This window comes from Loxodonta africana, chromosome 20 (genome assembly GCF_030014295.1).
Source record: "Loxodonta africana isolate mLoxAfr1 chromosome 20, mLoxAfr1.hap2, whole genome shotgun sequence".
In the NCBI taxonomy this organism is placed as follows: domain Eukaryota; kingdom Metazoa; phylum Chordata; class Mammalia; order Proboscidea; family Elephantidae; genus Loxodonta; species Loxodonta africana.
Window position 1 is genome coordinate 77,182,718 of NC_087361.1, and position 15,884 is coordinate 77,198,601.

The following is a 15,884-nucleotide window of genomic DNA, read 5'->3' on the forward strand; positions in this document are numbered from 1 at the left end:
ACAATATTTGATAAGCTGGGACCTCACTTTGCAAAACCAGTCTTAGAAGAGCACAACCTAAACCTCTACTACTGTCCAAGAGCAGTGGTTCTATTTGTGATTAGAGCTCATGCATGAAGAGCAGTAGGCAAATCTTAAATTTTCTATTTGTTTTCAAATTTAATTTATTGACATGCAGAGTAGGTTAATTCTCTCAATTTTAATACTAATATAAATAAAATGCCATTTTGACAAGATTTTAAATGCTCAGTTAGTTAGCAACAACAATAATCACAACCAGCCTTCCCCATAAAAACTTGTTACCGAGCCTGATACAAATGAAAATGGGAAGCTGTTTATTTTCATCATATAACAGTCTGAATCTTCCACAGATTTTCTGTTGTTGAAGAAATTCACAAGAACACAGTATGGGTATTTTTCGTTGTTGTTGCTAATAAAGCATTTCAAATAGTTTATAACTATCTTTTTTTTTCCCCCAGCCTCTGAAGCCCACATCGTTACTTTCAGTCTCTTGCTGAGTTCCTCAAATATTTTGGCATGCCACAAACATGTCCTCAACTTCCTTCTCTGGACCTACCCTATGAATAGATATATTTGTGACAATCTGAGTCTTTAACCCTCACTTTGAAAAATGACCTACAAAAATGCAATACATTATTCAGTATTCCCACCTATTCACTTTTTTGTATAACTCAACATGTCTTTTCACATTTAGCAGAAATATGGAGCAGCAATTTGTTAGACTGTCTTAGCATTTGATCCCCTTATGTGACTTACAAAAAGGGTGTTGATGGAAACAGTTTACAATATCTGAAAAAAAAGTACATTTTCCATTCTACCAATCTCTGTGAACCATTAATGAAGCAAGTTCTCTTAGTATATTTTATTTAGTAAAACAGTCATTATGTCTACATAGACTTAATGACAGAACTATAATAAAATGAGTTCAGACCTACTATGATAATTTTAACCTCATAATCATGATGTAAAAATGATTAGACAGAAAATTGAAATTGAAAACATGTGGGCACAATCTGGTCCTTGGATTAATTTAAAATTTTCTAGGAGTAATACTCAGCTGAGGGCTCTCTCTTTGTAGTCCTAGGACTGTTAATATCAACAAACACATCACCACAAGTAGCAAAATCAAACTCATTTCAACACTCCTTCAGAGGATGCTCAGACCTGAAAAGAGCAGAGATGCACTTGAATTTGACATGTAAGAGCTATTTAGGTAGCTTTACTGGGAGTGAACAGAAGGATTAGCCACTGTGCTAATAAATGGATAGATGATGATGATTTTTGTTTTCTTTATGTTGAGGTATAATCCATACTGAAGGCTGTGGTCTTTGACCTTCATCAGTAAGTGCTTCATGTCCTCTTCACTTTCAGCAAGCAATGTTTTGTCATCTGTATAACCCAGGTTGTTAATGAGTCTTCCTCCAATCCTGATGCCCTGTTCCCTTCATATAGTCCAGTTCTCGGATTATTTGCTCAGCATACGGATTCAACAGGTATGGTGAAAGGATACAACCCTGAAGATAGATAGATAAATCATAGATCCATAGATTCACAGGTGTTGTCGAGTCGGTTCTGAGTCATAGCACAACAGAACAAAACATTGCCCAGTCCTGTGCCATACTCAAAATTCTTGCTATGCTTGGGCCTACTGTTGCAGCCACTGTGTCAATCCATCATTAAGGTCTTCCTCTTTTTCATTGACCCTCTACTTTATCAAGCATGATGTCCTTCCTGAGGGACTGGTCCCTCCTGATAACATGCCCAAAGTATGTGAGACATAGTCTCTCTATCCTTGTTTCTAAGGAACATTCTGGTTGTACTTCTTCCAAGACAGATTTGTTTGCTCTTTTTGCAGTCCATGGTATAGTCAATATTCTTCTCCAACATCACAATTCAGGGCTTCAATTCTTCTTCAATCTTCCTTATTCATTGTCCAGCTTTCACATGTGTATGATACAACTGAAAATGCCATGGCTTGGATCAGGTGCACTTTAGTCCTCAAGGTGACATCTTTGCTTTTCCACACTTTAAAGAGAACTTTTGCAGCAGATTTGCCCAACCCAATGTGTCTTTTGATTTTTTGACTGCTGCTTCCATGGGTGTTGATTGTGGATCCAAGTAAAATGAAATCCTTGACAACCTCAATCATTTCTCCATTTATCATGATGTTGCTTATTGGTCCAGTTGTGAGGATTTTTGTTTTCTTTATGTTGAGGTGTAATCCATACTGAAGGCTGTGGTCTTTGATCTTCATTAGTAAGTGCTTCAAGCCCTCTTCACTTTTAGCAAGCAGTGTTGTGTTATCTGCATAAGCCAGGTTAGTATGTGTCTTCCTCCAATCCTGATGCCCTGTTCTCTTCATATAGTCCAGCTTCTCAGATTATTTGCTCAGCATACAGATTGAAGAGGTATGGTGAAAGGATACAATCCTGAAGCACACTTTTCCTGACTTTAAACCATGCAGTATCCCCTCATTCTGTTTGAACAACTGCCTCTTGATCTGTGTACAGATTCTCATGAACACAATTAAGTGTTCTAGAATTCCCATTCTCCACATGTTATCCATAATTTGTTATGATCCGGTCAAATGCCTGAGTATAATCTGTCTGAGCCTAGTCAATTCCCTGGGTTAGTGTCAACACTGTTGGGGGTAAGTGTGGTAGAGGTGGCAGTGGGGCAGACATTTTGGAAGGAGGAATGAGAGCACAGACAAAATTTAAAGCTATTAAGGGTCTCATTACTGGTCAAATATTATATTGTACTGTAATTACTTGTGATCTTATTTTTTTTCCTTGTTGGTAGACTATGATCTCTCAGGATAATGGATAAGAAATCAGTTACAAAATGTATCATATCTGACTTTGAGTCCTGGCCTCACCTCTTATCAGCTCTGCAACTTTGGCAAGAGTATTTGACATTTTTAAATCTCAGTTTTCTCTTCTGTAAACCAGGAATAGTAATATCCTTCTGAAGGGTTATTGTGAGATAAAATGAGAGAAAATTTAAACAATAGAATTTTAGCTCAAATTTTCTCTTCCGCTGTAGCATCACTCTTTAGAGGATTTAAAAGCCTAAGGATGCTTGCTGCGTTGTCATTCGAGGCACCTTTGCCACTGCTGGTGACCAAGGATTGTATGAACGTGGAGGCCGCCAGAACGCCTGACAGGCATCTCTACATTAGTGCTGTGCAATGTAGTAAGTAACCACCCAACTGCCAGTTTGTGGCATTGTGATGAATTGCAAGTTGCCATGATGCTGGAAGCTATGCCACAGGTATTTCAAATTCCAGAAGGATCACCCATGATGGACAGGTTTCAGTGGAACTTCCAGACTAAAACAGAAAAAGAAGAAAGGACTGGTGATCTACTTCTGAAAATTAGCCAAACAAAACACTATGGATAACAATAGAATGTTGTCTAATACTGTGCTGGAAGATAAGCCCTTTCGGTTGGAAGGTACTCTAAATAATAAGTGCTACCACAATGGACTCGTGCGTACCAGTGATTGCGAAGATGACAAAGGACTAGTCAACATTCCATTCTGTTGTACAAGGGGTCACCATGAGTTGAAGCCAAATGGACAGAAACAAACAATAACGTTATAATAAGTAAACTAGGCATGCCATTCAGATATACTATTAATGTGTAGACAATAATCTTAAAATACAGGTAAAGAAAGAATCTATAAATAACTTGTGTTGAAAACGTCTTTATTTATTTTATATACTGAAATTCTATTGATCAACAGAAATATAAACACATACTTATTGCTTCAAGAGCAAATGTAAAAATGAATGATGATGTGAAAACTATTAATTTTATGTGCAAAAAATAAAGAACTTTTGACTGGTTTAATAAATAGAAAACAGGCTAATAGTTAATATAAATCTTAAGAGCATTGATTAGTAGATAATTTAAAAAACAATTGAAGCCTTTAAGCCAACAAATTGTATATGCATTTAAATAATAGTGCAAGACAGAGTAATAGAGAGCAGATAACACTCAATCGGAATAGCGTAGAAGTGTTTGATGTAGCAGCATTCGTAATATATAGCAATATACTTTCAGGCACTATATTTAATTTTATTTAAATCCATTTAGGCTAAGAGCCTTTAATGAATAAATATCACTTGGGAATTTTTCAGATCTTGCAAGGGTGAACAAAAAGCAGAATGTCAGCTTTGCTATCTTAAAATTTCATGAGGAGAAAAACTTCCAAAATTATGTACAACATTCATGATATATAATCTTTTATTAAAAGATAACAGAATATAGAGAATATGAAGAAAAGGCAAAAGCATTAAAGATATGTACCTCCTAAAATAATGTCATTTTACCAAACTCAGTTGAAATAAGCACCATTTAGTATCAGAAACAAGGAAAACAATTGAGAAATCATTGTCCTTCACCTTAGTATCAACCTTCAAATTTTGTATTTTTAAAAATTTTAATAAAAAATAATACTTATTTTTTGATAAAATTTTGTATTTAATTTTGATTCCGTGCGAAGCTAATATTTACCTTGTTGTCGTTAGGTGCCATCAAGTTGGTTCCGACTCATAGGGACCCTATGTACAAAAGAACAAAACACTGCCTGCCCAGTCCTGCGCCATCCTCACACTCATTGTTATGCTTAAGCCCGTTGTTGCAACCACTGTGTCAGCCCACCTTGTTGAGGACCTTCCTCTTTTTCACTGACCCTCTACTTTACCCAGCATGATGTCCTTCTCCAGTGACTGATTCTTCCTGATAACATGTCCAAAGTATGTGAGACGTAGTTAATCACTTTTTAAACACTTATCCATTCAATGTTTCCTCACAAACCTTATTCAGTGTATGTCTCAGTTTGGGTTCTCTCAGAAGCAATTCCTAACACAAGGATTAGAATGTAAGTAGTATTTGGGAGGCAATCCTAGGAAACACAGGAGGGTGATTGGAGAAGTAAGATAGGGAGTAGAAGACAGTCAATAAAAGGCGTGTATCTCACTGGGAAGCTCCGAATATCAGTGCAATACATGGGCTTCAGAGTTACCTCACCCAAGGCCCCAGTGATCTGGAATATTTACATGCCAACTCCCATCAGTCATTGATTGAGGGCTAGTAGAGAGGAGTGGGGATATTACTTATCGGGACTTCTGCCTGGAAGATGAGTAGCACTTCAGGGGTAAAGTCAGAGGGAATATGGTTGAGCCCCTAACAGTCTCTGCTACAGTGTGGCCCTTGGTTTCAGAATTTTTTTGTATGTAATAGATGCTCCATATCCCAATGATTGCCTCAAATTCTGGCTAGGAATCTTATGTACTTTTTTCCTACAAGGATCTAAAGCTACCTGTCTTTCTTCCTCCAACTTCATTTCACTATGTGGAGACAAGAGCCAGAATGCAGGGTCGGCCAGGCTGCTCACATGCTCTAAATTTTCAAAGAAGCAGTTTACTGTTGATAATATGCTATAATTTTCTGAGGCAGCCTTATTCACTAATGTCTACTTTATAAATGGGCAACACCATCTATATCAGGCGCCCTGCTGGCTCAATGGTTAAGCGTTTGCCTGCTAGCCAAAAGATCAGCAGTTCAAACCACCAGCCGTTCCTTGGAAACCCTATAGAGCTGTCTACTCTGTTCTATAGGGTTGCTATAAGTCCCAATCAACTTCACGGCAACTTTTTTTTTTTTTCAATTGGAAGGAGTATATGAGATAATCTGTGCAAAATACTAAGTATATATCTGACCCAACTCATTTATTCATTCAATGATTGTTTATTGAGTACTTTTTATGTGCTCAAACAAACAAAAAAACCAAACCCATTGCCATCAAGTCAATTCCTACTCATAGTGACCCTACAGAACAGAATAGAACTGTCCCATAGGGTTCCGAAGGAGCAGTTGGTGGCTTGGAATTGCCAACCTTTTGGTTAACAGCCATTCCCTTAACCACTGTGCCATGGGGGCTCCTTCTATGTGCTAGGCACTTTAATACAAACTGAGGGGCTGGTAGTAAACAAAACAGACAACAGTCCTCGCCCCTATGAAAATTACTTGCATCCTAAACCAAAACCAAACCCCTTGTGGTAGAGTTGATTCCAACTCACAGAGACCCTATAGGACAGAGTAGAACTGCCCCATGCAGTTTCCAGTGAGCTCCTGGTAGATTCGAACTGCCAGCCTTTTGGTTAGCAGCTGTAGCTCTTAACCACTATGCCACCAGGGTATCCGCCTACATCCTAGTGGACGTGATGTTAGCTATAAGTGATATCGTTGTTGGGCTGCCATTATTATGCAGTTATTACTACTCAGACACTCTTTTACTACCCCAGAAAGTGGTGCCATGAAGACAGAGCACTCTGTGTTGGGTCCCCAACCCCATGCTATATAGTAGCGAAAAAAAAAAAAACCCTGCAGTCACTTGGAAAATATAAAAGTATTTAATGAACTTTTGGATTTAGCTCAGAAGACATTCAGGTAGAATATTGAAAGTGTCAGCTGATTTCTTTTAGCTATGGATGAGAATATGTAGAAAGAAATGACATAAAAGAAAAAACTGAACAATTTACAAGAAGAATTTAGAAGAAATATAGGCTCTGAGTGGTGCAAACAGTTAAGCACTCAACTACTAGCCAAAAGGTTGGAGGCTTGAACCCACCCAGAGGTGCCTTGGAAAACAGACTTGGTCATCTCCTTCTGAAAGGGCACAGCCTTGAAAACCCTATGGAGCAGTTTTACTCAGCACACTTTGGGTTGCCATTTTTTGTAATCAACTTGATGGCAACTAACAACAGCAATGTGGAAGTGAAGGAGGAGTCCCTGTGTGGTGCAGATGGTTAACACAGTAACTGCTAACCGAAGGTGGGAGGTTTAAGTCTACTCAGAGGCATCTCAAAAGAAAGGCCTGGTGACCTACTTCCAAAAAATGGCCATTGAACCCCCAGTGAAGCACAGATCTGTTCTGACACACATACGACGGCTATAAGTTGAAGTAGACTTGATACCAACTGGTTTACACAGGAGAAAAAATTTGTTGGTTTGGAAAATAGAACTACTTTTATCTCTGGCCTCTTCATCCAGCAAATGATTCTAAAAGTAAAATACAGCTTAGAGAGGAGATCAAATAAAGTGTGTGTTTGCAAATTTCTTTATAATACTTCTGAAAGAATTTAAGTGGTTCTTAGTGGTTCCACTCAGCTAGAAAATGGAACATTCAGAAATCTTAAGTGTATTTTTTTCACAGGGTCTTGGTATGACCTAACTGGTTGTAATCAAATCTAGAAAGAGTGGCCGATTTCTAAAAGAACTGTAGATGTGACTTTTATAATTACAATTTAATGGAATCAGATTCATAGAAAACCCAAAAACTTTTTAAGAGAGTTATATAGATAAGATTGCTGATAGCCTGAACTAAAAGAAAATGAGACTCTTCAAAATTCAAAAACATTCCTAGGCTTCCAATTTTTTATAGGCAAGAAAAAATTGAAACACTTCTCAAAGGTCATATTCTCTAGCCTTGTTTTCAGAAGTAATAAGGGGAGAAATGCTAAGGCTGCTAACCAAAAGGTCCGCGGTTCGAATCTGTCAGGCGCTCCTTGGAAACTCTATGGGCAGTTCTACTCTGTCCTACAGGGTCTCTATGAGTCAGAATCGACTCGACAGCAGTGGGTTTTAAGGGGAGAAAAGAAGTCTCAGAGGGCAAAGTCAAGAGCTCAGAGACGAAGCCAAAAGCCTTAGAAAATAGTGGACTCAGGAACCACTCCCAGGGAAAGAACCAGGGTCGAATCAAGGATTATTCCCCATTGCCAAAGTAGGGGGATCTGGCAAAAGTTGCTTAATGGAATTTCAGTACTCAATGGAGCAGTGACTGTTATGTCTCTTATTTATCCACTTTTCAAATAAGAGTATTTGTTATGGTCATCATGCTCATTTTCCACTTTTGTATATTAGGAGGATGTGGGGCAGATATCTTGTATCTTCGGTTCTTAAACCTCTGGATCAAGTGGAGTCATATCAGCATCTGACGTAAAACTAAAGATTTTGAATTCTAAGACTCATGCCACAATTGGATAATACTTTGAGAATACAGGGAGGAGGTGAGTAAATTTTGCATGTAGAAAGCATATGAATAAATATGGTAGAAGGTGGACTATTGCCTGGTGAAAACAAAAAATGCCCACAATTTTTCACCCCACCCTGTATCCAGGTGGTTTGCAATGTGACTTTTCAGTCCCTCTACCAAGAGCCACTTGAATCTGAGCAGTCCTTGTAATTTGCTTTGTCCAAAAGGATGCCGTAAAAATCATACAATTTCACTTTCAAACCTGAGCCTCAAGAAGTCTTGCTCACTTCCATTTTCTTTTTTTTTTCAACCTTTTTCTCAAAATACTTTCATTTTTTGTAACAGCTTTATAGAGGTATAATTCTCATACCATATAACTCATCCATTTAACCTGTACAATTCAGTAATTTTAAGTCTGCTATTCAAAGATATGTGCAACCATCACAATAGTTAACTTTATAACGTTTTATCATCTCAAAAAAAAAAAAATACTGTTTAACTATCACCCTTCATCCCTCCATACCCCAGCCCTAAATATAAATATCCACTAATCTACTTTCTGTGTCTATAGATTTGCCTATTCTAGATAGAAAATGAATCATACAATATGTGGTCTCTTGTGACTGGCTTTTTCACTTAGTGTTTTCAAGGGTCATCCATGTTGTAGCATGTATCAGTATTTTATTTCTTTTTATGTTCAATTAATAGTCTATTATATTGGTTCTCGTTTTTGGCTATTATGAACAATGCTGGTATAAACATTCATGTCCAAGTTTTTACGCGGATTATGTTTTCATTTCTCCTGGGTATGTCCTTAAGAATGGAATTGCTGAGCCGTATGCTAACTTTATGTTTGACCATTTGGGGAACTGTTGAACTATTCTCCATAGTTGCAGCACCATTTTGCATTCCCACCAACATTTATGAGGGTTCCAATTTTTTCATAAACTTGTCAATACTTGTTATTATCTGAATCTTTTTTTTTTCAGTGATCTTAGTGTGTGTGAAGTGGTATATCACTGTGGTTTTGATTGACATTTTACTGATTACTTAATGATCTTGAGCATCTTTTTATGTGCTTGTAGTCCTTTATATATATTCTTTGGAGAAATGGCTATTCAGATCCTGTGCCTAGATTTTAATTGGATTATTTGTCTTTTTATAATTCAATTGTAAGAGTTCTTTATATATTTTAGATAGGAGTTCCTTATCAGATATATGAATTAAAAATAATTCCTCTCATTCTGTGGGTTGTCTTTTCATATTCTTGATCATATCCTTTGAAGCGTGTAAGGTTTTAATGAAGTCTGATTTATCTACTTTTTCTTTTATTTATTATACTCTTGATATCATGAAGATTTACATCTATGTTTTCTTCTACAAATTTTATAGTTTTAGTTATTACGTTCAGGTATTCAGGTGTATGATTCATTTTGAGTTAATTTTTTAATATGGTATATGTAAGGGTTCAATTTCATTATAGTGCCTTTGACTATCTAGTTGTCTCAGCACCGCTTGTGGAAAAGACTATTCTTTTCCGATTGAGTGGTCTTGTCATCTTTGTCAAAAAGCAGTTGACTATAAACACATGGATTTATTTCTGGACTCTCCATTCTATCCTCTTTATCTATCCTGAAGCCAGTGCCACACTGTCTTCGATTACTGCTGCTTTGTAGCAAGTTTTGAAATCAGGAAGTGTACCTTCGAACTTTGTTCTTTTTCAAAGCTGTTTTGGCTATCCAGGGTCCCTTGCAATTCCATTTGAATTTGAGGATAAACTTCTCAAATTCTACAAGGAGGCCAATTGGGATTGTGACAGGGATTGTGTTGGCTCTGTAGATCAGTTTTTGAGAGTGTTGTCATCTTTAACAATGTTTAATCTTCTCGATTCATGAAAATGGGATGTTTTCCCATTCATTTAAATCTTCTTTAGTTCAACAATGCTTTATAGTTTTAAGAATATAAGTTTTGCACTTCTTTTGTTAAATGTACATAGTGGTTAAGTGCTATGGCTGCTAACCAAAAGGTCGGCAGTTCGAATCCGCCAGGCGCTCCTTGGAAACTCTACGGGGCAGTTCTACTCTGTCCTATAGGGTCATTATGAGTCAGAATCGACTCAACGGCAGTGGGTTGATCCCCAAGTATTGTGTTCTTTTCACTGCTGTTGTAAATGAAATTGTTCTTAATTTCATTTTTAAATTATTCATTGTAAGTGTATAGAAATACAATTAATTTGTGGATGCGGATCTTGTATCCTGCAGCCTTTCTGAAACTGCTAACCTACTTGCTTGGAACTCTGGCACTACAAATGAACAGCTTAGGTTAGAATAACGGTCAATGAAACACCTCGTAGAAGAGAGCCAGGCTGGCTGAGCTGGGGCCATCCTAACATAGCTCAGAGTCACATGACCTCCAAGCAGGTGCTAAACCTCAGACACATGAGTGAGCCTATCTAAGACAAGAAGCACTGGCCAGTTGCCACACAGGCTAACAAAAAAAAATGTTTATTGTTTAGAATCACTGAGTTATGGAGTTATTTATGCAGCATAAGCTACTTAGTGCAGGAATCAAGATTTACAATAATTTTATTTTAAATTCCCAGGGCAATTTGAAAAATTGGATCTGTCATTTATTAAGATAGAGAATACTGTGGAAGGAGTAGCTTGGGAGTCAAGAGTTCGATCTGGAACATTTTAAACATTTCCATGGAGATGTCAGAGAGACAGTTACATAGGGAGTGTGGAGATAGAGTGTGTCATTCTTTATACAAGATCTATTTTTCCGTGCTTTTGGAAGGTGCATACTGCAAGTTTACCTTCCCAAACCATTGGTTTTGAAGCAAATATTCTCTATGCCAGGCATAGGAATTGATGAGCAGTCTTTACCTTTTTTTTTTTTTTTTCCTTCTCTGTTTCCCATTGTGGAATCCTCTCCCAAAGATACTGCTCAAGTCTGGCTCATATTTTATTACAATGCTGAACCTTTTCAATGGTTCTCCACGACATGTCCGTCCTGATATCGCTTGCCTAGGCATCGCGTGCAGTCCGGCCCTCCTCCCACACCCTCTGGATGCTGTTTGCTGCCCAGTGCTTTCTCTCACTACCAGGAAACCGACCAGCTGCAGCAGAGTCACTTCCAACTCATGGCAGCCCCACGTGTGTCAGGGTAGAACCGTGCTACACGGGGTTTGCAGAGGCTGATATTTCAGAAGTAGATAACCAGCTCTTCTTTCTGAGGTTCCTCTGGGTGAACTCAAACCTCCAACACTTTGGTTAGCAGCCAAGCTCATTAGCTGTTTGCACCACCCAGGGACTCCACTAGACAATCACCTCCCCTTAAATTCTACAAGTCTACTGTGTTTTAGAACTGAATTTCAAAGAATCTTTACTATGATCACGCATATTATCTGTAGATTATTTACTGCCGGTCAGTATTTTACATATGTAAAGCCCAATTCCTGTATCTATCAAGCAGATATTATTTTATAAATATACTTACTGGGAATCCAAAGCCTGTGTAAGTTTACCAATGTTACAGTGGTGCTAAAAAAAAAAAAGCAGTAAGGATTAAACATATTTCCTCCTGATTCGAAAGTTCATGCCTTTTTCACGCTGCCACACCTACTCTCAAAAGTATCGACTGGATTTGATTGAGTTACAATCTAAATACAATATCCACAGCATTTAGTTAAAACGGAATCAAAATCAATTCAGAAATATGTTAATTAGCATGGCCATAAGTAAAGTCTGATACTTTCCTGGTAAATACTAAAGTGCCTAGCACAGTGCCAGGTACATAATACCTGTGTAATAAAAGTTCATTCTCATTTAAGCCTGCTTTCTTTTCACACACAAAATGGTATCTTAAAGTGTAAGATAGATTATGGAAGCTATTAGATATTTTTTGTGTACAGGTTTTAGATAATGGGTTTCATGGATCGAATTATGTCCCACCAGAAGTTTGTGTGCATCAATTTGGCTGAGCCATGATTCCCAATATTGTGTGATTTTCCTATAGGTTGTAAATCCTGCTTCTATTTTTTTTTTTTTTTTATTAATGAGGGAGGATGGGCGGCAGTTGTGTTAGTGAGGCAGGACTTAACCTACAAGACCGCATTGTGTCTTGAGGCAATTTCTTGAGATACAAAAGAGAGAAGTGAGCAGAGAGACAGGGGGACCTCATACCACGGAGAAAGCAGCCCCAGGAGCAGAGCGTGTCCTTTGGACCTCGGGTCGCTGCACCTGAGAATCTCCTCGACCAGGGGAAGATTGAGGACAAGGAACTTCCTCCACAGCCAACAGAGGGAGAAAGACTTCCCCTCGAGCTGACGCCCTGAATTTGGACTTTAAGCCTACTTTTACTAGGAGGAAATAAATTTCTCATTGTTAAAGCCATCCACTTGTGGTATTTCTGTTATAGCAGCACTAGACAACTAAGACAATGGGATTTTCTATCTTCCGATGTCATACATAAGCATAAACTCTAATGAAAAGTTTGAGATCAGAAAGTTAAAAGGTGAGGATCTTGGCAAAACAGGGTGGGAACTTAAATCATTAGAACTAGCTGCACAGTGACCCCATGGAACAGTGCAGGGTCAGATAACCACAGCGCTGACCCAGCTAGAAATTATAATGTCTGCGCAGTGGGGTTGCTTCGCTTGTCAATGTGGCACTCCAGAGAGGGCTTTCAGGCGTTTTATGCCTGATGAACTGTAGAGCAGCCCCTGCTTCTCTGACTGTATTTTTCCAGACTGGGATGTGGGGAGATAACAGAGACTTAAACCCCTGGCACCTTGATTTAGTGGCCTGGAATGCTGAGTTTCTTCCTAGTCTGACGTCAGGTATTGCCCAAATTTCCTAGAGAGACAAAGGGCCACTAAGATCCGTCAGTTCTGTCAAAGGGTTTTTCTTGTTCTTTAGATTCCGCCTCTCACTCCCACTTTTTGGGTCAACTTCACTTTTTACATTTGAACCTTTCACTGTTTTTTTTTTTCCTGCTTTTCCTCTCTGTTTTTATCACTGTAAATCCCCTGGCCGCTTATTTTTTCTTCTCACTTACACCACACCTTCTCCTAATCATCTTCTTTTTGCAAAGGATCCTTGGAAAGGATGTACTTATAATGAAACTTGAATAAAATAGAGAAAATTTCAGACAAGAGTCCGATGAAAAATATACTTTTAGTAGCTATTATATTCTAGGAATTTTGCTAACTACAGAAGACACATTTGTGGACAAGATGGACACCTCCCTCACCACATCATTAACAAATACTTATATATGTGATACATGCTACGAAGAAGTGTAAGGTTCTATGGGGTGAAGCACTTGGCCAGAGATGCCTAGAGGAAATTCAGACCTAATGTTAATAATAATAGCTTTAAAAGTAGAGATTGATGAAAGGAACACTTCAGCCCAAAATAAAATAAATAGCACATGGAATTCCCTGGGGTGGGAAGGAACATAGCCTGCTTGAAGAACTGAGAGAAATCCAGTATGGCTGGAACTTAGAAGAGGGAAGGAAAACAAAGTTATGCTATTGAGAAGGAGATACGTTAAATCACTACTTGGAGACCACACATAGGACTTTAATGGCTAGGAGAAGCTATTGATGGTTTAACCAGAAGGCTGACATGATCAGAGCTGCATTCTCCAAAGATGAGTCTATAGTTTGGGGATGTATTAGAAAGGAACAAGATTTGGTGTGGTTAGGAAATTATTTCCCTAATTTAGCAGAGAAATTGCAGTCCTATAAGGTAGTGTCATGCAATTGAGTATGAAGACAGAGGGATAGATTCTTCAGCTCTTTCAGAAATATCAACTGCAAATATAGGGATTGTAAGTGCAGGAATAATTGAGGGTGACACCTCAGTTCTAGCCTGAGAAAGAAAGGATATATAAAAATTTGCTATGTCCATACTGTGAAGATCCCAGAATTCCAGACTGAGAACAGTACACTGATTTTCATAGGCAGGTGGAGTCATTAACAGTTTGGGCTGTGTGATGATATGACATGACCGGAATAATGCTTCATGAGGGGAAAGCACACATTTTGAAAATTCCTAAATATTAAATTCTGCTGAGTTTAAGCTTTTGCTGAGTTAGAAATATTTTTTCTTGCCTATCCTCATCTTACACTGGACTTCAGTAGAATGGATCCTTCATTTGGATAATAAAATCCAGTCCATTTTGCTTGTACAATCTGAGCATGTCTCCTCACAAGGCACAGGCCAAGGAAGGAGACAGCATGAACCAGTGTCCTTGAAGAGACTCAGAAAGCTGATGACTGAGGCAGCCTCTGAAAAACACATCAATTTCTGTTTTTACCTCTACCCAGGACTTTGGGAAGGAAGGCAACAGGACCGGGGTGAGCCAGAGTGATGCCCTTCACAGACAAGGCTTGAAAGTTATGGACTTTAGTAAACCGGTCGTAGTAATTCTCTTGTTTTGATTCTGCGGAATAGAGCCCAAAATGTGAGGGCAGTTCCATGTTATTTATGAGGATTGAGGAATTGCAGAAAGGTTGAAAAAGTAACAGTGCCAACACATCTATTTTAACAACCAGAGGGGGAAGCTTAGTTTTCCCAAGTGAAGTGAAGCCAGAGAATAGTCCTTCATTGGGACATTGGGAGTGGGCTGCCTCCTTTCACTATCGTAGTAGAGAAATAATTTTGTGCCAGGGAATTCATATGCTCACGGGCTCCATACAGTTTATTCTGATGAAGCTCTGCTGTTTGACCCAAACAAGGGTAGATAGCCAGTATTCCTTGCCTTCATGCCGCCCCAGTGTCTCCTCTAAGTGCTTGAAAACAGAAAGAGAAGTTGTGGTTTTGTTCCCTAACTGCTTCATGCCTGTTTTCCTGCCGTTTCTGTTGTATATATACATATATAATTTTCCAAATGTCTAAAAGACAAAAATATGGTGTCAGAGTCCATTGCGGCATCTTGAAATTCCTTGAAGAAGTCTAAGTTGCTAATAGAGCCTTGGACCAGAAGCCTTGATATTAATTTTCTGGTCTACCCTGTCATTCCTTTGTTGCATTACCTTGGACAAGCTTATAGGCCTGTATGTAATGAGGACATTGAATTAGGTTATCTCTAATCAAATTTCAACGATAATTTTTTTGTGAGGACCCGTATCTAACCCTGTTAGGTATATTCAGGAACAATAAATATAACAGCATAGTGGTTATCACTCCAGAGCTGTTCACAGAAAAAAATGGAAAGGAAAAGAGAGAAGGAAGAGACAAAGAAAGTACAGGAATTGAGGCCATGTGACTCATTTTAGTGTCTGAACTACATTTTGACCAAATAAGGAACTTTGTTTAGGAAGTCGTATCTATCAGCTTAAGCTACATTGTGCTGCAGTAACAAATGATCCTCAAAATCTTAACAGATTTTTTAGTTACGCTACATGTCCATCATGGTTTTGTCTTGGCTCTGCTTTGTATCTTCTTCATTCCTGGGCCCAGGTTTAAGGGGCAATCTTTACCTGGGACATGCCATTCTTGAATCAAAGGCAAATGAGCAGTGGTGAAACCACATGAGGCCTCGTAAAGTGGCTGCTAAGTCACATTTCACATCCACCTCCATTTTATTGGCCAAAGCAAGTCACATGGGGCAGGAAGTGCAATCCTCTTACACGGAGGGCTGCACACAATTAGGGACAAGACTGCAATCTACCATAGTAACAGTATTATGAAAATTGAGGAACTTTTAGTGGCTCCCCAAGAAAACTAAGGGCCTCTGAATGCTGACACTACATGGAAAAGCCAAACCTTTACCTATAGGACGAGGATTAATGATTGGTTTTCTTTATACAG

General features: G+C 38.5%; 1 long non-coding RNA gene across 12 annotated transcripts in view; it reads left to right on the top strand.

Moving 5' to 3' along the window:
* Nucleotides 1-15,884, top strand: part of LOC111750700 (uncharacterized) — a 231,195-nt gene that overhangs the window by 150,962 nt on the left and 64,349 nt on the right. For 3 of the 12 annotated variants that reach the window (XR_010318763.1, XR_010318767.1, XR_002785769.2), the window contains exon 4: nt 7,953-8,098. The exons of the other annotated variants lie outside the window; for them this stretch is intronic. This is a non-coding gene — a long non-coding RNA (uncharacterized LOC111750700). The remainder of the gene's footprint in view (nt 1-7,952; nt 8,099-15,884) is intronic. 12 annotated transcript variants of the gene reach the window in all.